The sequence below is a fragment of the Chiloscyllium plagiosum genome, chromosome 17 (genome assembly GCF_004010195.1).
Source record: "Chiloscyllium plagiosum isolate BGI_BamShark_2017 chromosome 17, ASM401019v2, whole genome shotgun sequence".
Lineage (NCBI taxonomy): Eukaryota > Metazoa > Chordata > Chondrichthyes > Orectolobiformes > Hemiscylliidae > Chiloscyllium > Chiloscyllium plagiosum.
In genome coordinates this window covers 41,584,893-41,609,523 of record NC_057726.1, presented here as the reverse complement: position 1 = coordinate 41,609,523, position 24,631 = coordinate 41,584,893, and the positions used below count along the sequence as shown (strand labels likewise).

At 41.4% G+C, this 24,631-nt stretch overlaps 1 protein-coding gene across 6 annotated transcripts in view; it reads left to right on the top strand.

The window, feature by feature from the left end:
* The window catches only part of znf423 (zinc finger protein 423), a 376,444-nt gene that overhangs the window by 182,626 nt on the left and 169,187 nt on the right, over window positions 1-24,631 (top strand). The gene's annotated exons all lie outside the window — the stretch shown is intronic.

Genomic DNA, 24,631 nt, shown 5'->3' with positions numbered 1-24,631 from the left:
TACTCGTCTTGTCAGTGAGCTTGCTGAAGCCTTTCAGGAGACATTTGTAAATGTTGTGAACTGACAAGCAGCTGCAGAAATCACTAAAGATTTGTGTGAGAATGGTGAGGTCATCTGAAACTGAGATGGATACCAAAAATTCTATTCACCATTTCATATGTTATTGCTTTTGTCAAAAAGGATGTCTGAATGCAAATTAATGTTGTGTGGGCTGGTGAGTCAGGTTACCGTTACAGGAGATTTGAGTTTTTTTCCCTGGTGAGTGTGTTGCTGGTGTTGGAAGTTGCAGCAGCTTATTTCAAATTCCATTTTTCAAATCAACGCTGTGTCACCTTTTCATTCATGGATAAAGATGGCACTGAAAACAAGAGATTCACAGATTAATACACACAAATCTATCACAAGGCCAAATTTTTAGTTTAGTATTTTTAAAAAAAATTGGAGATATGTTCTAATATATTCAACAAGATAATATTTACAACAGGATATAAATTTAGGAGTGGTGTCCAGTTAATATAGGAGTAACATAACAATCTTTTGCTTGTTGCAAGAATTTTTTTAATCTATTATTTTCTCTTTAATTTCTTGCATTGTAATCCCTTACCTAATGACCAAGGTGTATCATTACTGCAACAATGAGTATTTGAGGAAAATAGCCATTTCAAAGAAGTTTGGACAATTACAAGGGAGAAATACAATGGATTGTGGTTGGAATTAAATCTGGTTCAGCATCAGGAGTTAGCGAATGAAGTGTAAGAAAAGAAGGAAACAAAAGTTGGGGTTTTAGCAACAATGGTATTTTGCGCCTACCTTGAATAGATTTGCCGCTCCGATGAACAGCTGTTTACAACTCAATGCCTACAAAGCATTTCTGGAATTTGGGGATACTTGACAGTGTACCCTTTGCAAACTCTGAGATTTCTGCCCTTGTCTCCAAATGATAATACTTTGCACATTCTATTCAGTAAACTACTTGACTGGCTTGTCTTTGTAAGGATGTTTTATCTTTACACCATGTGGTTCTTCACCTTCTGCATCTTGTGTGTCACCTCTATATTTGTACAGTTGATGTGAGACACATTTACTCTTAGAACAATTGAGAGTTCTACTCTGTTTGGTTTTCAACTTTGTTACAAGCCTATTGAGTTCTTAATTCCTGTAAAAATTTTCACACAACCTGTTGGCTTGGTTGGGAGCATGCTGTTCTGAGCTTGGGTTTGTGATGGGGAGTGCCATGGTGCAGTAAAAAATCGAAATGCAACAGTGAACACAGAAGACCCATTATTAATGAGGTTTCCAATAATTCCATTGCCCATTGTTTGTTGCAGCCACTAAAGGAAAAAAATGTCTGGCAGGCACTCAGTATGATGTCCCACCCCATCTTTTAATTGCTTCATCATATACCATGCAATCTGTGGCTCTCAAACTGTCTGTTCCTCACAGAAACTCCTTCCTCAGTGTGCCACATGAAGAAAGTCTGATTTATTGATGTGAGATTTGGCATTGCACTTCAAAATCTTCGACTGTTGATTGAAAGAGACGTCTTAAGGGCTCAAAGTCTACCGCTGCAGGTGATTTGACATTAGCACATTATCCAGTAAGCAGGCTGCTGTAATTTGCTGTGCACACTGTACAGTGGGATCCCATCCTATTTGAAGCCAAAAGGTACTTGCCATTTAAAAAAAATTGCAAGTAGATTTGAAGCGCTGTTCAGGAAGAGCAAATTGTAAAACATCCTTTTAGTGTCTCTACATTTCATTCTAAGAGAGACCATAGTATACATTCACCTCGCTCCAGCTTCGAATTTGAAGCAATTTTTTTCTGAAGGTGTAATGCCATTCATGCAAAGCAAAAGTTTCATGTGACAGTATATCTGCTTAGAAAACCCTCACAGTTGGATGTGTTTAAAATAGGAAGGAAAGTGCTTTCGTTGCTGGGCATCGTCCTCCTATTTTCCATGAAAGGCATGATCAGTGCAGGGGCCTCATTTAGAATTCCTTCCTCAGTGAGGTTAAGGCTCAAGAAGTTAGTAATTTTCCCTCTTCGTGAACTGAAACCTGTTTTCTTTGCTACAATGTAAGTGATGTGACAGAAATCAAAATTCAGTAAATGGGTTTGCATCCTCTGGAGGTAAAATTTTCACCATGTACCACATATAGTTTGTTCGTTTGGTATTTTCTATTTCCATCTGACATTTGCCTTGCAAAGAAACCCTAATTGCCAGAATATTTCCACACTCTGTTTTGGGTATAGTTATATTTGAATCAAACCAAATCCTCTGTCATTAACTGTTTCACTTACCTATCAACATTTATGTAGTTTGGTAACTCTTTGTTAGTTTAATACCAGGTTCTTATAATCTCAGTGTGTTGAGTTAGTTAGACTTTGCTTAGGTGTATATCTGTAGTTAACAATATAATGAGCAAAACAGAGGAACTGAGGGCACGGGTATGGTTTGCGTGATAATTGGCCTACATTAAACAAGGTCACCCTGCAGCAATAGCACACCTTAAGATGCTTTAAATAGATGAGATTCGGACTTCTTCCCCTTAGTGGGAGATGGTTTGTAGCTCCAGAAGTCTCGACAAACCAGATCTTAATAGTTGGCACTGGTAGTACTGCAAGTAAGTCTGGGTAAAGACAGCCATGGTGTTTGGCCCACTCTACCCACTGCAAACCATTCCTGTCTGCCTGCTTATGCCAACCATATTATGGGCAGAGTAATAATTACATCACTTGGCTTGTTAACATGTTCAATTGTTCATTAAGCTTTTTAAAAATGGTGGGTGGGCCGCCAATTTATGCAGCTGTCTGCCTTTAAGGTGAATGTGTTGTGGGTGGGCAGGAAGATAATGGGTTAGCCACTCATCCTATTTAACAGACTCCATGTCCCACATCAAAAACACACCTGGTGGGGTGGGGGGGAAGTGATGCAAGTCCATGAATCATACTGTTGGCTTTGTCTGGTCCACAACATAAAAGCACAGTAAAAGTGAAACATGAAAGAGATAATCTTTCTTGCCTTGGCTTTCTGATATAAACATCTTTGATGTCATGCATCATGCTCAGTGTAAGTCTGAAGCAGGTACTTGATTTTACCACATTCAGAATGGGGAAAGGAAGCTGCTTTGGTACAAGATTGAAATGCTTAAATGGACAAGGATCTGTTGGAATGTCCACTGTGAGATCACTGGAAAACTCCATAGGATGTAGAAGTTAACTGAATTTAAGAATGATGGGCAGAATTTGTAAAGGTGAGTGGTTTAATTTTGTGGAGTAAAGGTAATTTATTACTCAGGATCATCAAAGCATTAGTGATAAACACATCTGAAATTAAACTGATTAACATCATGTTGAGGAAAGAATGTTATGTGTTGAAGACAAGAAATTGCTCAATTAATACTGACTCAGAGTGGCAAACAAAAACCACCTTCATAATATTGAAAACTTAGAGGTATAATCGACTGGTGAATTTACTCGCGTATAATCAGAATTCTGTAATATCAGTGCTAAGTTAAATTGAGATTTCATGATATGCCAGAGTATGGCAACATCAAATCAACTTCCATTTTGAATAATGTGAAAAGTGTAAATGATTGACAGACCTCTTCTCTAACATTGAAAATTACAAAATTTTGAAGTCTCATTCCTTTAGTGTTTCACTTTTCAAGAATTTATTAAAAAGAAATCACATTTAGCTTTGGTTTAATTTTTATTTCTTTCCAATTTTCCTCCTCCTTAATACAACTTTCCTTTCCCTCAGTTTGACGAGGATTTTCCAGAGGTGGTTGGAGTATAGGGTGGCGTGTTTGCTAGACCTGGAGCTGCATTTTATAGGTGGCTGGCAATAAAGTCGCTACACCTGAAGCAGTTGGCATACTTGGGGCAGCAGCCTGCTCCCAAGAGATGCCAGTCTGATCAGTGGACTGGCACCGTAGCAGCAACACTGAATGATGTTTGCTGCTGAGGCAAGCAGGAGATTTAGGGCCAATAGGAAGTAGGCAAAGATCAACATTTAAAATAATAACGGATCAAGTGTGGAGAAGAAACACTTCAGGGAAATTGTTGGGGCCTTAGGCATTCTCTTTGCTGCCTGTGGACCCCTATTTGTTGCATTAAACTTTGTTACTATTGGATTGTCAATCAGCAAAATGCTCATAATTGGACCCATAAGCGGCACAAATTGTTCAGTGATAGTCAGTATAGTTGTGGTTAAGGGAAGGTTGTGTCTTTCTTGATTGAATTTTTTTAAGTAACAAGGAAGACTGACAAGAATATGATGGTGGATGATGTCTGTATGAATTTTAGTGAGGGATCTGTTCAGGCCCCACATGGCAGACTGTGACAGGGATGAAAGGGTAATGCTTAGCAGATGTTTTTGCAGATAGGAAGTGGTTTCCATGGGTGTTTCAGAGGACTTAATGTTGGGTCACTTGTGATTTGGACATCAATATGGGAGACATGATTAGGAAATTTTCAGAACACACAAAATTGCTGGATTGTTGATAGTAATGAGGACTGCTGTCAACTGCAGGAAGATGTAAGTGATTTGATTGAATGGGTAGAGAAGAGGTGGATGGAATTCATTTCTGAGAAGTGCGAGGTTATGGATTGGGGAGGACAAACTAGCCATTTGGCTCATTGGTCTAGGGGTGTGATTCTCGCTTTGGGTCGTCTTCTAGGGTGGCTCAGTGGTTAGCACTGCTGCCTCACAGCGCCAGAGACCCGGGCTCAATTCTGTGTGGAGTTTGCACATTCTCTCCATGTTTGCGTGAGTTTCCTCCAGGTGCTCCGGTTTCCTCCCACAGCCCAAAAGATGTACAGGTTAGGTGAATTGGCCACACTAAATTGTCCATGGTGTTCGGTGTCGGGGAATGGGTCTGGGTGGGTTGCTCTTCGAAGGGTCAGTGTGGACTTGTTGGGCCGAAGGACCTGTTTCCACACTGTAAGTAATCTAATCTAAACAGTCCACTATGCAGAACATTGTCAAAGCTTTACTAAAGTCCTTGAGGCAATTTTTACTGCTTTGCCCTCAGAAAACTTTTAGGTTACAGTAAAGTTAGGTCACATGGGATTTAGGATGAGCTTACCGATTGGATACAAATTTGGCTTGATGGTCGGAAACAGAGGGTGATGGTGGAGAGTTGTTTTTTAGACTGGAGGCCTGTTACCAGCAGTGTTGCACAGCGATTGGTGCTGGGTCCACTGCTGTTGGTCGTTTATTTAAACGATTTGCATGAGAATTTAAGAGGCATGGTTTAAGTTTGCAATCACACCAAAATGTTTGGTCAAGTGGACAGTGAAGAAGATTATCGAAAGTTACAAAAGGATCTTGATCAGTTGGGCCACTAGGTTGAGGTGTGGCAGGTGGAGTTTAATTTGGATAAATGTGAGGTATTGTATTTTGGTAAAGCAAACAAGGGCAGGACTTACATAGTTAATGGTCGGGTCCTGAGTCATGTTGTAGATAGAACAGAGAGACCTAGTGGTTCAGGAACATGATTTTTTGAAAGTTGTAGCACAGGTAGACAGGGTTGTTAAAAAGATGTTGAGCACGCTTGCCTTCGTTGCTCAGACCATTGAGTAGAGGAGTTGGAACGTCATGTTGACGTTGTACCGGAAATTGGTGAAACCATTTTTGGAATACTCCATACAGTTCTGGTTGCCCTGCTATAGAAAGGGATATTATTAAATTGGACGGTTTTCAGAAAAATGATTTACCAGGATGTTGCTGGATATTTTGAGTTATAAGGAGAGGCTGGATAAACTGGGATCTCTTTCCGGATTAGTGGTGCTGGAAGAGAACAGCAGTTCAGGCAGCATCCAAGGAGCAGCGAAATTGACATTTCAGGCAAAAGCCCTTCTGGGACCTCTTTCCCTGGTGTGTAGGAGGTTGAGGGGTGACCTTAGAGGTTTATAAAATCATAAGGGGCATGGAAGGGGTGAATCCCAAAAGTCTTTTCTGTAGGGGAAGGGAGTACAAAATTAGAGGGTGTATTTTTAAGGTGAGAGGACAAAGATTTAAAAGGGACCTAAGGGGCAACGTTTTCACACAGGGTGGTTCATGTGTGAAGTGGTAGATGCAGGTACAGTTACAACATTTAAAGACATTTGGACAAGTACATGAATAGGGAGGGTTTAGAGGGATATGTGCCAAACACAGACAGGTGAGACTAGTTTAGTTTGGGAAACTTGGTCAGCCTAGACTAGTTGGACTGAAGGGTCTATTATCATGTTGCATGACTGAGAGGCCATTAAGAAATTCAATATTAATTCAGTGTGTGAATGTTCCTGCTAGAGAAGGTGCAAAACATGACCTTCTCTTGGGAAATAAGGCAGGGCAGGTGACTGAGGTGTCAGTGGGGGAGCACTTTGGGGCAAGTGACCATAATTCTATGGTTTTAAAATAGTGATGGAAAAGGATAGACTGGATCTAAAAGTTGAAGTTCTAAATTGGAGAAAGGCAAATTTTGACGGTATTAGGCAAGAACTTTCAAAAGCTGATTGGGGGTCAGATGTTTGCAGGTAAAGGGACGGCTGGAAACGGGGAAGCCTTCCGGAACAAGATAATGAGAGTCCAGAGACAGTATATTCCTGTTAGGGTGAAAGGAAAGGCTGGTGGGTGTAGGGAATGCTGGATGACTAGAAAAATTGAGGGTTTGGTTAAGAAAAAGGAGGCAGCATATATCAGGTATAGATAGGAAAGATCAAGTGAATCCTTGGAGTATAAAGGCAATAGGAGTAGGGCAAAAAGGGAACATGAGATAGCTTTGGCAAATCGGGTTAAGGAGAATCCAAAGGGTTTTAATAAATACATGAAGGGCAAAAGGGCAACAAGGGAGAGAATAGGGCCCCTGAAAGATTAGCGAGGCAGCCTTTGTGTGGAGCAGCAGGAGATGGGGGAGACACTAGACAAGTATTTTGCATCAGTGTTTACTGTGGAGAAGGACATGGAAGATGTAGAATATAGGGAAATAGATGGTGACATCTTGAAAAATGTCCCTTTTACAGAGGAGGTGGTGCTGGATGTTTTGAAACAGATAAAGGTGGATAAATCCCCAGGAGGTGATCAGGTGTACCCTAGAACTCTGTGGGAAGCTAGGGAAGTAATTGCTGGGCTGCTTGCTGAGATATTTGTATCTTCAATAGTCATAGGTGAGGTACCAGAAGAACGTGGCTAACGTGGTGCTCCTATTTAAGAAAACTGATAAGGACAAGCCAGGAACTATAGACCAGTGAGCCTGACATCAGTGGCAGGATTTACACATATTTGGAAAGCAAAGACTGATTAGGAATAGTCCATATAGCTTTATATGTGGGAAATAATGTCTCACGAAATTGATTGATTGAGTTTTCTAAAGAAGTAGCAATGAAGAGTGATGGGAGCAGAGCGTTGTACTTGATCTATTTGGACTTTAGTAAACTGTTTGACAAGGTTCTCCATGGTAGACTAGTTGGCAAGGTTAGATCTCATGGCATACAGGGACAACTAGCCATTTGGATACAGAACTGGCTCAAAGGTAGAAGACAGAGGGTGGTGATGGAGGGTTGTTTTTCAGACTGGAAGCCTGTGACCAGTGAAGTGCCACAAGGATCGGTGCTCGGTCAGCTACTTTTTGTTATTTAAATAAATGATTTGAATGTGAACATCAGAGTATAGTTAGCAGGTTTGCAAATGGCACCAAAGTTGGAGGTGTAGTGCACAGCGAAGAAGATTACCTCAGATTACAACAGGATCTTGATCAGATGGGCCAGTGGGCTGAGAAGTGGCATATGGAGTTTAAGTTAGATAGATGCAAGGTGCTGCATTTTTGAAAAGCAAATCTCAGCAGGACTTATATACTTAATGGTAAGGTCCTCGGGAGTGTTGCTGAACAGAGAGACCTTGGAGTGCAGGTTCGTAGTTCCTTGAAAGTGGAGTCGCAGTAGATAGGATAGTGAAGAAGGCATTTGGTATGCTTTCCTTTATTGGTCAGAGCATTGAGTATAGGAGTTGGGAGGTCATGTTGCAACTTACAGGACATTGGATAGGCCAAATTGGAAATATTGTGTGCAATTCTGGTCTTGTTCCCATCAGAAGGACGTTGTGAAACTTGAAAGAGTTCAGAGAGGATTAACAAGGATGTTGCCAGGATTGGAGGATTTGAGCTATAGGGAGAAGCTGGATAGGCTGGAACTGTTTTCCCTGGAGTGTCGGAGGCTGAGGGGTAACCGTATAGAGGTTTAACAGATCATGAGGGGCATGGATAGGATAAATAGACAAGGTCTTTTCCCTGGAGTGGGGGAGTCCAGAACTAGAGGCCATAGGTCTAGGGTGATGGGGAAAGATATAAATGGACCTGGTGGGCACCTTTTTCACGCAGAGGGTGATGCATGTGTGGAATGAGCTGACGGAGGAAGTGGTGGAGACTGATGTAATTTTAACATTTAAAAGGCATCTGGATGGGTATATGAATAGGAAGAGTTTAGAGGGATATGGACCAAGTGCTGCCTAATGGGACGAGATTGGTTAGGATATCTGGTTGGCATGGATGAGTTGGACTTGAGGGTCTGTTTCCATGCTGTACATCTCTATCCCTTTTACTTAAGTTCACAACGTTACTAATGCATACTGTTAATATATTCACTTGCTTCTTCAACCATGAAAACTGAGCCAATAGTTTCAACAATCCATCATTGAAAATATCGTTTTCTGTTTTGTTGTCTCAAGCACGTTGCCATTTAATATGTAAACTTATACCAAGGACATAGCCTTGATAAGTTTGACTTGTACTTTTCCATTAACCTGAATCACCTGCCTCACTCATTGGCCTAGGTGATTCTGATTCTTTTGAATTATTGCATATTGGATAGCATTATTGACCCTGGTTTTCTACTTGGTATTACTTTATAGAGTTAGAGATCAAAAGCAATAATCTGTCTTTATTATCAGAAAGAGTTGAAACAACAGCAGCCCCAATACATTGCTTTAAGACATTGCTGGTAAGTTCTTATCATTCTTACATCCCACCCCTGCCTCCCCATTGTCAACCTGTCTAGATTTCAACAAAATGCTGAAGTTTAATGCAGTTAGTACTGCTTTAGAGGTCTTTTATCTGTAAACTCCCAGGTCTGGTTAATTAGTAGCTTTTCATTCCTGCTCAGAAAATGGTGTTTATTGTCCTGCTCATACTGTCTCTTTTGTCTTTCTGTTTATGTTATGAATGCTAGTTCATGGCTCATGAGTTTCGGTGTAGAATTTCAGTTTTGGGAACTAAAGCCTGACAGTAGAAAATGGGATAAATGAATCTGAAACACCTTGGAAATCTAGTGCTCTTACGGGGTATGGCTATATCCCTTAAATAAATTAATAGCAGAAATGGTCAGATATATCAGGTGGGCTTGCCGAGCTGTAGATGTAGTGTTTACATTGCCTTCGATAGTGACAGCTCAGAGAGATTATTATTTAAGCTAAAATAGTTAAAAGCATTCAGTGAACTCTGATCGGATCAATGAAGAAATTGTAAACAAAGATTTCTTACTGTAAGAGTTAGATTAAGGATATCTCAAGGCATACCATATTGTCTTGGAGATGTGTGAAGCTTAAGAAGGTTCTCTGATTTCAATTTTTTGTGTTTTAGAAGAGGAGCTAATTTTACTTTGGACCAGGGAGGATGTGAAATAGAAGTGACTAGCTAAAAGAAGTGTTTCTGTTAGCAGACTCCAGGTAGTTGAGTCTTAGAAGTCCCCAGAAATGGTATCTATGTGCTGTGGAAAATAGTTAAGGAATAACGAACACCTGACAGTCACACATAGTTCAGTGCAGTTGACGTGGGGTGAGAGAAGAAAACAAGCAGTTTTTGCTTTATGCACCTGAGAAAGATCAGAACTTCGAAAAATTCATCAGCATCTCTGTGAAGGTGGTAGTTTCATTAAAGCAAAGTTTTGCTGGTAATTTGACATTTGCAAGCAATCTCAGTAATCCTGGTCACGAGGAGAGATTGAACTACTAAGGCATGAGCAGTCATTGAAGGATTCTGGGCTGTGATGGCTAGATCTTCAAAAATCAAGAATTGGAATCCCTGACAAAGGAAATAATATTCTAATGAGATTTAGTGATCCACAGATTCACCAACATGGGTGGTTTCTGTCTTGACGACAATGGACATTTAAAGTACAGTCTGTAAGCTTTTCAATTTGTCTTCTAACTCATGTTAATTGTAACTCTTTAATATACCAATTCAGTCATTATCACTGTGTGCTTTATTCAAGTTTGTGTAATGAAGTTTTTTTTTAGTGTTTCAATTCAATCCTGAACTCCTGCCACACTTAGTTTCTTGCCTTTCGTTATTCCACACATTTTTTTTTCTTTAAAAGATGATAGTCTATCAAGCCAGATCACAATAAATATCTGGCCTGTTTAGTACGGCCATAATTGGGATCATAATATTTTGTATGCAAATTAAGATATTAATATTGGAAAATGTATAATAAATAGGATAGTTAGCCATTGAGTGCAACCTTTTAAAAATAAGTTAAGCAACACTTAACATTTCTAAAGTCTTTGATTTCTTCAGAAATATCCTGTGAAATCTTTTTTCACAATTACTGAATAATTGGATCTTTAATAATTTGGATTCAAAAAACCTTTAATGCTTAGCGAAATATGGTTCACCTTAACCATATGCAGATATGTAAGGCAATGCATTGAAATAAACAGTAGGAACTATTTTGCCTTGATGCTACAGTTTTGGTGCTGAAAAATATGCTGACTATATGGTTTATCAAAGCATCTCCATTAAGTATTTGAAAATGCGTCACCATGCTCGGTCTCTTTAAATGCCAATTATTTCTCAACCTTTTATGTCTGAACAATACGAAATTGAACAGGGGACAGCTTAATCATCCTTTCTTTTCTCCATGTAGTGCAACTCCTGCTGAGCCTTTTTCAGGTCAAAATGTGTTGGGCACAGGGGGCAGAGCTGTCTACAAATGCAGCACGGAATAAAATTCCTTAATCTTTTACTTACCAATGGTCAGCTAGACAGTGTTAAACGCTAGCTTTTAAAATTGCTACCCGCCTGCCTCAAAGAAGTTCTTAAAATAATTGAAAGGAAAATCAACCATTTGCAAGACAACCTAGTGATGCAAAATGTTGGTGCACTCGTGCTGTGCCATGAGGTGGTGGAACATGAATGATTCTTCAGGAGTTTGTAGTGTACATTCCTGGATGGATCCTGCAATACTTAGAGCAAGCCAGCCTCTGTATCTCCCCAGATGGCATAGTGGCATTGGCAGGCATCTGCAAAGGGATCTAAACAGGGAGAGAAAAAATTCACAAAATGGAGGAAAGGAAGATGAAAAGTTAAAGTTCTTTGAGAACAAGTACTGATTGTAGATTTCAATATTCTTGAAATTTGCTTGCATTTTCTAAAAGAAAAATTAAAGCTATTTATATGGAAACAACAGGAATGTAGGTAATATGAATTTTTTTTGAAAGGTGTGATTGATGCTGATCATTTAAGTATCAAGATGTGAATTGTACAGAATTAGCCAAGTTAATAAATAAACAAAGTCTTATCAAATAAAAGAACAATTGCATTATCATTGCTAGTTGATTTAACAGTCTAACCCCTGCATCAGAAGACCATGGATTCAAGCTTTGGTCATATCATGTAGGTTGACACTTTTCTGTGGTATGGACAGAGTGCTGTGCTGTCAAATGTGCTTTGTTGCAGGTGAGGTATTAAATGAAAGCTGTTTAGGTGAATGTTTAAAAAGTCCATAGCACTTATCAAGGACGATCAGGAGAGTGCACAGTATTCTGGCAATATTTACCTTTTTAGCTAATCCTATTTTAACATGTTTAATCACCATTCATTTCATTACTGTTGGTGGAGATGATACATGTGCCTCAAAAAAAGTTACTGCATTAATTCTTTGGGACATGGTGGTAAATGAATGCACAGTTGTGTTTTTGTCTGAAATCTAAAGGTGAATCTATCTGGAATGAGTCGAGTGGTTGTTTCTATAAGAGAACTATACTGAGGTTTTACAAGTATGGCACCAATTCAGTTTCAGTAGAGATGTATGCGGTAGTATATATGTTGTATATTGTATAAATGCATGTTAGTTGTACCACATGAAGATAATCCTTAGTATTGAATGAATTAGTTTTGATCGACAGCTTTAAGTTCATTATCTTCAATCTAGAACATAGAAGTGTAGCCAATTTATCCAGTTTGTTTGGACTAACATTTCGGGCTGATTTTTTTAATAGCAGGAGACAGGGTCCCTGACTCGCATGAATTAAGTAGTTCCAGAAGCCCACCCCTGAATTTGGCCCCTGCCATTTTCACCTGGGCTGGAGAATTGGTGGGGTCTGCTTTTGTATGTCTGTGGTTAGCAGAGACAGTGACACATGTTAAAGAACAGCTCTTTTCACTTGGATTCAGTATCCAGTAATGGGATGTCCATAACACCTCAAGGGCTTTACACATTTCAGGAGAAAGCCGAAAGCCTATTTGGAGAGGGCGGGAGAGGGGGTACCCTTTAGATAGGTCCAGCCAATTTAAGTCCTGTTTAAGAGCAGTCAAGTGCATTTTGGGATTGATAAATGGAAGCACACATGTGTGTAAAAAGTGGATAAAATCATTAGGACTTTCAGGCTCCAATTTTCATTCCTGGAACAGGTTTGCTTGGCTGGGAGAATTTCCGGCTCCATGAATCCACCATTAAGGTGCCTGCCTGCACTATCCATCTTTGGTCTGGGGGTGTGCCTTGGATTGGAAGTTGGGTTAGATGGCTGAGGAAGATCTGAGGAGATTGCCAGTTTGAGATGGACAGGGGCAAAGCCTGCAGAAAGTTTCCACAACAATGTCTCAAAATAAAGTTAAATTGATGAAGTATAAAACATTCCTTTACCCATATCCCTTCACATGTTGTTCACTTCCTTTCACCCCACATATTCCTATTAATGATCTCGCATAGAATCTATGCCCCTCTGTACATGCCCTTTTAAACGCCATGCTATTATAATGTAGTTCCAACTTCCATGCACTGTCTTTGCCTCTTTCAATTGTAATGCCAAACCATCTAGTATTCACAAGTACCCATGCACAAAGTAAAGTTCTATAATGTTTCTAAATTGTTTCTATAATCTTCATCAACCCCTGCCCCTCTTTTCCCCCACCCAGCCTCCAACACTTCCTCTGGCAGCTCATTCTATATGTGCACCACCCTCTGCATGAAAAAGTTACCCATTAGATCCCTTTTGTATCTTTCCCCTCTCACCCTGAACTTATGCCATCGAGTTCTGGACTCCCCCAACCCAGAGAAAAGACCTGTCTACCCTATCCATGCCCCTCATTATTTTCTAAAGCTCTATAAGGTCACGTGAAGGTGTACTTTTCACTCCCACTCTCTTTCACCACCAACTATCTGTGGCAGATACTGCAGCTGTGTATATATGTGGCCTCGGCATTTGCCCAAAACATTTGAACATCTCAGACATTGGGATGGGAAGCAGGAGTAAGTCGAGGGAAAGCAGAAGATCATCTGTGCTAAGAAAATGTCCATTATTATTGCAGTAAACAAGAAATCTTGAGTCTAGTTCTTTTGCTATTTTGCTTAATCCCCCTGGTCTAGCACCTTGCTCATTGTCTTGATTTGCACATTAGAAGTGCCCACTTGTCCAAGGCACTGGAAGGCTTTTGGACCATAATAAATATGTACCTTGGCACAAGCCAGTCCTTTGAGAATGATCAAAAATTCAAGGAACCAAGATCAAAGTGAAAACATTTTTAGATTATGTTTATATTTGTTTCAGCAAAAACACAGAGAAGGGGTCATTTTGAATCAAGGAGGACTTTAAACTCAAGAATGAATTGTTGTGTAAGAGGCCCTTCAAACAAACTCTTCCCAAGTTTATTTTTTATACTTTCCTCAGAGCGCAGTGTTCAAACTCTTGTGATTATAAAATAACAGTGCATTTCATTGGTGCTTGTATGGCCTTGTATGTAACTCATTTGACTTGTGAATATAAACCTGTCTAGCTCAGACTCCATGTGAAATTTCATGTTTCTCTCAAGTCTTCTGTATTATTAGCTCTTAAATTGTCAATCTTTTTCAGAAATTCCATGTTTGAACATTGTCATGCTTCGACACATCCCACAATACAGAAACACCCTTAATTCAATTCACAAATGACATTCATTTCGAGTGTGACTATGGTTCACTATCCCTACTTATTCTTCTTAACCTGACTACAGCCTTTGACCTGATTCACCACAATCCTCTTCCAATGCATTTTGTTCATTATCCAGCTGAGTTGAAGTGCTCCTGCCTGATTTTGTTTTTACCAGAATAAAACAAAGAACTGTGCATGCTGGAGATCTAAAACAAAAATACAAATTGCTAATGAAACTCAATAGGTCTGGCAATATCTGTGGGAAGAAAGCAGAGTTAATGTTTTGAGTCCAGTGGCTCACTTTGATCCAAATGTTTGTAACCATAGTGTCCTATTTTGTTCTGTTCAAAGCTTCCGATGTTATTCCTTGTATCATAAAGACTTTATCTTCAGTAATGTTGTGTATCTCTGCCTGTTTCAGCCCATCTGTTGCTCAGTCCCTTATCTACGTTTTCATTACCTCCAAGTAAGACAATTCTAAAGTTATTGTGATAGGTCTCACATCTTCTAACCTCCATAATGTAAGATCATTTCTATCTCTTGTAATAATATAAACTGCACTATTCCTCCTCTACTGATACCCCGATGCAAACTTCTCAACTTCCTAATAAAATCCTTCGGTGGCCTTGCTTCTTCTCAATCTCTTGTAATTTCCTCCAGCCTCTTCCACCTCCAATGTTCCCAGAACATTCCTCCTAGCCTTCTGCACATTCCATTTTTCCTCTTAGTGATCATGCATTTAATTGTTTATGACCTAAGCTTTGGAATCCTTCCTTAAACCTTTATGCCTCCCCATTAAGAACCTCCTCAAAGCCTATCATTTTGGTCAAGCTTTTAATGACCTCTCATATTATAGTCTTCCTTTCCTCCGTTAACTTTTATTGGTTTGTACTTTTGGGAACAGTTTTGAGAGAGTTTCCTATATTTAAAGGTACTGTATTAATGTCAGTTTTGTTTTTGTTGAAGTATTTTCGTAACTTTTCAGAAAATCATTGTTTTGGTTCATGTCAAAAATGACAAAACCACATGCGCAGAAGTTGATACTAAGTTCTTTTAGAAAAACAATCCCTTGGGGAGTAGCACAGTTCGTCATCTGTCCTCTGGGCAGAAAGGAGCTGAGTGTAAGACAGCTATGTTCCCATAAGACATGCCAGCACTACTTCATTAGATGTTGATTTGCAATGTCATAGACGAGACCCCTCTGTTGCTCTTTGTGTATTAGTCATACTGATCACAATCTTTAGAAATAACCCCTGGTCTGGCATTTTGAATTACTTGCACTCTGGTGCTTTCACTACTATTAGTGCAAATTTTGATTTTGGAAAAGTAGACTTCTCAAAATAAGTACTGAGTTAAGTCGACTTTGGGGCACCAAATGATAATGGAATCTGAAATACAAATGCTGAAAATCTGAACTAAACAGAAAATATTCCAAATGAATAATGGGCCCATCAGCTTTGTGAATAGAATGACAACATTACAGTCTTTGACAAGATTTTTGTAAAACTAGAAAGAAATTAAAGGTAATTTTCTAAACTGATCAAACAATGTTGTAGAACAAAAGAAAGAATCATTGATCAAATATACTAAATACTAGTACAACCATTGAGCTTAATAGCTAGTTTGAATTTTAAAATGATATTGAGTAATGACAAGGAACAGTATTCTTTAAAGGAGCTCTTATCAACAAAATCCATTAAAGGCAAGTCACAACAAATTTATTGCCACTACAGCCTATGTTATTTACCAAATAAACATTTCCTGAAACTATAGACAGCAGACTTATGTTCATCTACAAGCAACACCTAATTGTGTTTGCTAAAAGGGAATTTCACTGTAAAACTCTTCACAGTTGTCATTTTGAGACATGAAGTGTGGATTGTGGTAGTCTGGGTGGTGTGAAAGATGGCATAATGATCATCTTGTTTATTCTTGTGTTTTCAAGTAAAACAGTGATTGGCAAAGTTTAGGATAACTGCAGCACTTGTGGGGACGAAGCATTATTTTCTAATGCAGAGCCTAACCAGTAACAACTTTGAGGACTGGAACTGTGGCTTGATTACTGTGACTTATCCTCGCAAGGTTGGCTGTTGCAAATACTGCCTCACCCTGATCAAGCAGAGATAGTATAGAAGTAGCAAACAACTGAGTCACTTTATAGTTTAAGGGTAATAGATTTTAAAAGGCAAACACCGCTACACCTGAAGAACTTCAAAGTTTGGTTTTGTTAACCTTTTAAAATTCAAGATTTTTTGATACAATTTTAGGAGGAAAAAACAGGAGATCAAAAAAAAAGCTGAAAAAGAACAAAGTTAAATTCAGAAGATCAGTTTTATTGCCCCCTCAAGCAAACAAACCGAGACCCATGAAACTAAATGATAAGCAGTCATTTATACAGGTCAAAGACCCACTTTTACATGTTATAATGGTGGTTCAGTATTTATGGAATTAGCTCCTCCCCTTTCTTTTCCTTGTCATTCTCTATTGACCACCCTTTCCATTTTCAAACTTTGATTCAGCTCTTAGTAGCTTTAATGCAGACATAGTTTGTCCATATTCTATGTAGGTACCCAAATAAAACTCAATTATAGCTGTTCAATATTATAAGATCATCTTTAGCTTAAGTATAGTAATCCTGAAGATTGAATTTAAACCTAGTTAGCATCATGTGCAACACCATGGGCAAATATATAGAAATAGGCAAAAGTAAGGACTGCAGATGCGGGAGATCAGTCAAGATTAGAGTGGTGCTGGCAGAGCACAGCAGGTCAGGTAGCATCCAAGGAGCAGGAAAATCGACGTTTCGGGCAGGAGCCCTATATAGAAATCCTGAGTACAGAGCACACTTACACGCCACAAAATATAACTTGGTGTCACAATTCTGGATCTTGCTTTTCTGTTAGTGTTTATTTTCAAGTCAGTTGTTATACTGATTGGAGAGAAAGGATTGGTGTTGTTTAGTGATCTTGAGATAGAATCAGTAATATAGGAACGATGATTTTTGAATAGCATTTACAGATCATGCAACGATTTATCTTTGCACAGCTTTTCAATGTCAGTAAGTGGGGAGTCGTAGGATATAAATCAGGATACTCATGAAAATCGCTTCATGGGTATGGCAAGAGGTGATATGTAGTAAAGGGCAATCAAGGATTTTTTTTTTGGGGGGTAAAAAGGTGAGAAGAAAAGCCAACATTAGAGATGCTTTAGTTAGCGAAGCTGGAATCTCTAAAGAAAATTTTAATGTTGCTAAACAGTGAAAGAGAGCTGTTAGAGCAGATTGGTGTGGCCAAGTAGATCCAAAAGTTGCAACAGATTGAAATCTTTAGGTCATATTGGACTGCATGAGCAACATTGATATATTCCAGCTGTTTTTAATGTGTTCACTAATCTGTGACAGGAAAGGAGAGTTAAATGGTGTGGAGCTGAGATGGAGGAATTAAGGATGGCTTTTTATGATAGTGACTACAGTTGTGAGGAAGGGACACAGTTCCTGAGGAAAGGGAATATTTTGTAATGACAGCTAGCATGAGGGCCATGATGGGAACCGATGTGGACCTCAAACCCTTAGCTGCAGAGAGAGAGAAGCTGGCTTGAGTGAGGGGAATTGCACAATTATTTAGTCTATTTCATGTCTAATTTTGGGAGTTTCACTTTTTAATGATGTACTATTGTTTACTAGCTGTATTTACTGTCCTCATTGAAGAACATGGTAGCCAAGAGCTATTTGAAAAACATGGATTTTCGTTTGGAGTTGTTTTTAAAAATCCTTTCTGGGTTACAGGAGTCAGTGACAAATGGCATTTGTTACACCTCCCTAATTACTCTTGAACTCAGCAACTTGCTAGGGTACTTCCTATGGCTGTTCAAAACAAAGTCAACTACATTGCCTTTAGTCTGAGGTTGCAAGTAGGCCAGACCAGGTAAGGACTGCAGATTTCCTTCCTGAAAAGGAATAGGGGTTACCTTCACTTTTTATTTACTTGTGCATAGTCTCCTAAACTGAGGAAATGTTAATTTCCTGATGTATTTTAAGTTTTATTAACCTAGTTTTCTAATCAATCTTCAAAGATGTTAGGTGGGTATTGATGTGTTCTGAATTAGGTGGGACTTGAAGCTGGGTCTCATGGTTCAGGGGTACAGGCATTACCATTGCAGCCCAAGAGCTCTTTAATCTCCTGTTTTTTGATTAAAAATAGTTTACAAAAACAATTAACAGCTGTATACAGAGAAACAGCAAGTTACAGGGGAGAGGAGCAGCAAAGAGGTTTTACAAACCCTTTTGGTTATATTTTATTAACCAGTACAAGATGAAGTTCACAAAAGAAAACTCTATACAGGGAAAGGGCTGCAAAGCCAAACCCCTTTGTCCAACCAGTTTTCAGGGGGATGAGGACAAAACTCAAGTCTCACTTTCAGTCATCACAAACAGTAACAAATACATATGACAGTCCAATTAGATTTTAAAAAGTGAAAGAATACCCCTAACCACCCACTTTCTGGCCACTTAGGCAGCCTGCCCCTACACCCCTTCCAGCTCTGTCTGCCCTGACACACCTTCTGGCCACCTCTAGGGCAGCCCATCCTACTTCCCCAAGATGCTGCTGTTCTTGTTCTTTCTCTTTCTCTCCCCTGACAGTGGTCAGGACAGTCTACCCACCTTCCAACTCTCTCTGCCCCACATACTCTTGCCTGCCCCAACACACCATCCTGTGTGGACTGCCCTGACTCCCCTTCCAGCCATCTCTAGGACAGCCCATCTCCTTCTCTGGGACACCAGTGTGCAGGACATCCCACAAGCCTTGCGGATCTCTACCTGCCCCTGCACACCTTCTGGCTGTCGGCTGCTTTGACACCATCCAACCACCTCTAGGACAGCCTGTCCCACTCACTCCTTTTTGGGACAACAGCACTCGGGACAGCCTACCCATCTTCTGTCTCTCAGGGCAATCAGCATCAGCATGCCCTACCCACCCTCCAGCTTGAGACAACCTACTAACCTTCAGGTTCACACTATGGTCTACCCACCCTCTGGCTCTTTGGTCATCCTAAAAGCTGTCACCCCACGAGCCTCCAAGCTCACAGCGAGGCCTGCCAGACTCTGGCGCACAAGACAGTGCAGGTGATAACCCAACAAGCAACAAGACAGTCAATTACCAACAAACAGATTCCTTTCTGGTACACAGTCCATTACCATAAAATGAGTTCTCTTCTAAATGTAGAGTCCAGTCCCAGGATCGAAATCCACTCCAGTATGGAAAGTGCATTATCAGAAATGGAGTCCATTCCAAACAGCAGAGGCCATTGCTAAAGAGTCCACAACCAAAAGCAGAGTCCATTCCTGAAGGCAGCAAATGCATATCACACAGCACACAGGTGTTCAGTCTCTGTAGAGTCCTGGCCCATCCTTGGAAAACCAGGCCCACTCACAGGAACACAGTACATTGTAAAAGTGCAGTTAACTCAGGGGTTTGGTCCACTCCCAAAGGCAGGGTCTTCTCCCAAACTCCAGGACACAGCAAGTGCTCACCTCCCAGCGCGCGCGCGCGCACACACACACATGTTCAGTCTTTAGAGGCCCAGTCCCAAGGCTAGGCCTTCCCCCAGGAACAGCTCATCTGGTAAGATGTACTTTCTCCCAAGGGTTCAGTCCAAACACCAAAACAGCAAAGACATACAAAAAAAGAGTGCAAGGGCTAAGCCCTGCCATAAAGTAAACACTTACATTTGAGAAAACAAAGAAAAAAAAGTCACATTTGGGCTGTAACCAGACAGTGAAACAACAATCCCCGAATGAGAACTGAGTTACACCTGAAACACATGGACTTTGGATCAGGCAGTTTAGAAAATCAGTCCTCAATAAAGAAGGAATACCAGTTAACAAACTGGCAATATAATTCAGCCAATTCAGGAATCAGGTTTCCTCCAAAAAGCAGAAACCAACAACAGCAGTAACACACTGACTGTGGTCCAGCCAGCAGAGCCAGTCACCTAAACTGAGGAGACTCAATCTCCATTTTAAAAAAATGGATTATTAAACAATAACAAAAGTTATGAACAGTTGTGTACAGAGAAACAATTTTACAAAGGAGTGGAGCAGCAAAGCCAGGCCCCAAACCCTACCAAAGTTTTTTTCAAAAAAACCTGAATTGTTTAATAAAATTAAGAATATAAGAGTTTACAAAACAATTAACAGCTGTGTACAGAGAAACAGCAATTTACAAGGGAGAGGAGCAGCAAAGCCAGGACCCAAACCCTACTGTCTCCTGGTTATAATATTTTAAACAAATTACAAAACAATTTACAAAAAACAGTTAACATTTACAGCTGTTTCCAACAGCAATTTTACATGGGAGAGGAGCAGCAAAGCCAGGCCCCAAACCCTACTGTTCAACCAGTTTACAGGGAATTGAGGACAAACCACAAATCCCAGTTTCAAATATAAAAAGACAGCAACAATGACCTTTATACATAAGACAATCCAGTTACATAAAAAAGTGCAGACAATACAGACCCAGCAAGCCCCGTCCCTCCCACCTTCTGGCCACTCTAAGGCAGCCCGCCCTTACGCACCTTCCGGCTCTCAATCCACCCCATGCCTCTTCCAGTTCTTGGTCCGCCCTGACACCTTTCGACCACCTCTAGGACAGCCTGCTCTGGTACCTGCCCTGGGTGACAGCGGTCAAGACGGCCTACCCACCTTCCGGCTTCATTAACCACCCTCAGCACCTTTCAACCACCTCTGGGGCAACCTGCCCCGGTACCTGCCCGGGATGACAGTGCTGAGGCCGGCTACCTGCCTACCCCTACGCACCATCAGGCTCTCACCCACCCCGATGTGCTGTCAGGCCAGTGGGCTATCCTGGTACACCTTCCGACCACCTCTAGGACAGCCAGTCCCCTTCCCTGGGACGGCAGCATGCAGGGTAGCCCACAAGCCTTCCAGATCTCAAGCATGCCCCTTCTGGCTCTCTGCTGCTCTGACACCTTTCGACCACCTCGAGGACAGCCCGTCCTGATTATCTCTTCGAGATGACAGCGCTCAGAACGGCCTACCCACCATCTGGCTTTCGTGACTGGCATCAGGGTGGCCTACCCACCCTCTGGCTTTTGGGCCAACCTACCAACCTTCAGGTTCGCAGGATGGCCTACCCACCCTCCAGCTCTCAGGGTGACAGCTTTCAGGACAACCCATGAGCCTCCCAGCTCAGTTAAGGCCTGCTAGACCCAGGGACACAATCCAGTGCAAGTGATAGACCCAGGAAACACACTACAGTTAATTACCAAAAAACACAATCCTTTCTGGTGCACATTCCAAATATAGAGTCCATTCCCAGGAATGGAGTCCACTCCAAACTGCAGAGTCCACTCCTGAAGGCAGCAAATGCACACCGCACAGCACACAGGTGTTCAGTCTCCATGGAGTCCTGGCCCAGCCTTGGAAAACCAGGCCCACTCACAGGAACAGTACATTGTACAGGTACAGTTAACTCAGGGGTTTGACCCACTCCTGGAGGCAAGGTCTTCTCCCAAACTCCAGGATACAGCAAGTGCTCACCTCCCAGCACAGTGTTCAATCTTCAGAGGCCCAGTCCCAGGGCTAGGCCTTCCCACGGGAACAGCTCCTCTGGTAAAATGTATGTCTTTCACAAGGGCTCAGTCCAAACACCAAAAACAGTGAAGACACATACAAACAAAAACGAGAAACCAGAGTCCAAGGGCTAAGCCCTACCACAATTATCCTTTTCTCAAAAAGAAAGAGAAAAGACTAACAGGCTGTAACCAGCCAGTAAAACAACAATCCCCTAATGAGAACTGAGTCTCCCAAAACAAAAGGGAAGCAGGAACTAACAGTAACACTGACTATAACACCAGCCAGCATAGAGTCAGTCCCCTAAACTGAGGAGACTGAATCTCCATTTTTAAAAAAAATGGATTATTAAACAATACAGTTTACAAAAGTTAATGTTAACAGCTGTAAACAAAAACAACAATTTTTACAAAGGAGAGGAGCAGCAAAGCCAGGCCCCAAACCCTACCATCTCCTGATTTATTTTTGAAAAAAAAAACTTATATTCTTAATTGTTTTGTAAACTGAATTGTTTAATAAAATTAACAGCTGTGTACAGAGAAACAGCAATTTACAAGGGAGAGGAGCAACAAAGCCAGGGCCCAAACCCTACCGTCTCCTGGTTATATTTCTTTGCTCTGAATCTCCTATTTATTTTATTAAACAAATTACAAAACAGTTTACAAAAACAGTTAACATTTACAGCTGTACACAAGGGACAGCAATTTTACAAGGGAGGGGAACAGCAAAGCTCGGCCCCAAACCCTACCATTCAAACCATTTTACAGGGAGAGGAGGACAAACCTCAAATCCCAGTTCCACATATGACAAGAGAGCAACAATGACATTTGTACATAAGACTGTTACTTAAAAAAAAGTGCAGACAATACAGACCCAGCAAGTCCCCATCCCTCCCACCTTCTGACCACTAAGGCAGCCCGCCCCTACCCACCTTCCAGCTCTCGGTCCACCCCATGCCCCTTCCAGTTCTCGGTCCGCCCTGACACACTTATCGACCACCTCTAGGACAGTCTGCCCCAGTACCCGCCTGGGGTGACAGTGGTCAGAAGGGCCCACCCACCTTCTAGCCTCGCTAACCACCCTCAGCACTTTTCAACCACCTCTGGGGCAACCCACCCCAGTAGCTGCCCAGGGTGACAGCACTGAGGATGGCTACCTGCTTTCTGGCTCTCGGTCTGCCCCTACACACCATTGGGCTCTCGCCCACCCCAATGCGCCATCTGGCCAGTGGGCTATCCTGGCACACCTTCCAGCCACCTCTAGGATAGCCCGTCCCCTTCCTGGGACGACAGCGTGCAGGGTAGCCCACAAGCCTTCCGGATCTCAGCCCACCCCTACGCACCTTCTGGCTCTCAGCTGCTGACACCTTTTGACCACCTCTAGGGCAGCCCGTCCCGATTACCCCTTCTCGGGACGACAGTGCTCAGAACGGCCTACCCACCATCTGGCTCTCAGGGCAACTGGCATCAGGGTGGCCTACCCACCCTCCGGCTTTCAGGACAGCCTACCAACCTTCAGGTTCACAGGATGGCCGACCCACCCTCCAGCTCTTGGGGTGACAGCTTTCAAGACGACCCATGAGCCTCCCAGCTCACAGTAAGGCCTGCCAGACCCAGGGATGCACAAGACAGTGCAGGTGATAGACCCAGGAAACACCACAATACAGTTAGTTAATTACCAAAAATTGGTACACAGTCCAAATCTATACAGTCTTCAAGATATAGAATCCATTTCCAGGAAGAGTCCACTCCAGTATACAATGTGCATTGTCAGAAATAGAGTCCACCCCAAACTGCAGAGTCCATTGCTAAAAACAGAATCTGCAACCAAGGGCAGAGTCCACTCCTGAAGGCAGCAAATGCATACCCCCAGCACAGGTGTTCAGTCTCCATGGAGTCCTGGCCCAGCCTTGGAAAACCAGGCCCACTCACAGGAACATAGTACAGGTGCAGTTAACTCACAGGGGTTTTGGTCCACTCCTGAAGGCAAGGTCTTGTCCCAGACTCCAGGATACAGCAAGTGCTCACCTCTCAGCACACAGAGATGTTCAATCTCCAGAAGTCCAGTCCCAGGGCTAGGCCTCCCCACAGGAACAGCTCCTTTGGTAAAATGTATGTCTTCCACAAGGGCTCAGTCCAAACACCAATAAAAAGTGAAGACACATACAAAAAACAAAGGAAACTAGAGTCCAAGGGCTAAGCCCGACTACAAAATTAACATTATCCTTTTCTCAAAAAGGATAAAAGAGTAACACCAGCTGTAACCAGCCAGTGAAACAACAATACCCTAACGAGAACTGAGTTACACCTGAAACACATTATGTGCATCAGGAATTTAACAATCAGTCCTCACTAAAAGGAATACCAGTTTACAAACTGGCTAAATAATTCAGTCAGTTCAGGAATCAGTTTTCCCCCTCCAAAAAAAAGGAAGCAAAAACTCACAGTAACATACTGCCTATAACACCAGCCAGCACAGAGTCAGTCCCCTAAACTGAGGAGACTCTAAATCTCCATTTTTAAAAAAGTTATTAAACAATACATAGTTTACAAAAGTTAACATTAACAGCTGTAAACAGAGAAACAACAATTTTACAAAGAAGAGGAGCAGCAAAGCCAGGCTCCAAACCTTACCATCTCCTGTTTTTTTTTGAAAAATTATATTCTTAATTTTATTAAACAATTCAGTTTACAAAACAATTAACAGCTGTGTACAGAGAAACAGCAATTTACAAGGGAGAGGAGCAACAAAGCCAGGACCCAAACCCTATCGTCTCCTGGTTATATATTTTTTTTATTAACCCCCACACTACCACCTAAGTGCGGTAGTGCTTATTTTTTTCCCAGCACCCATGGTGTGTGTGTGCAGGTGTG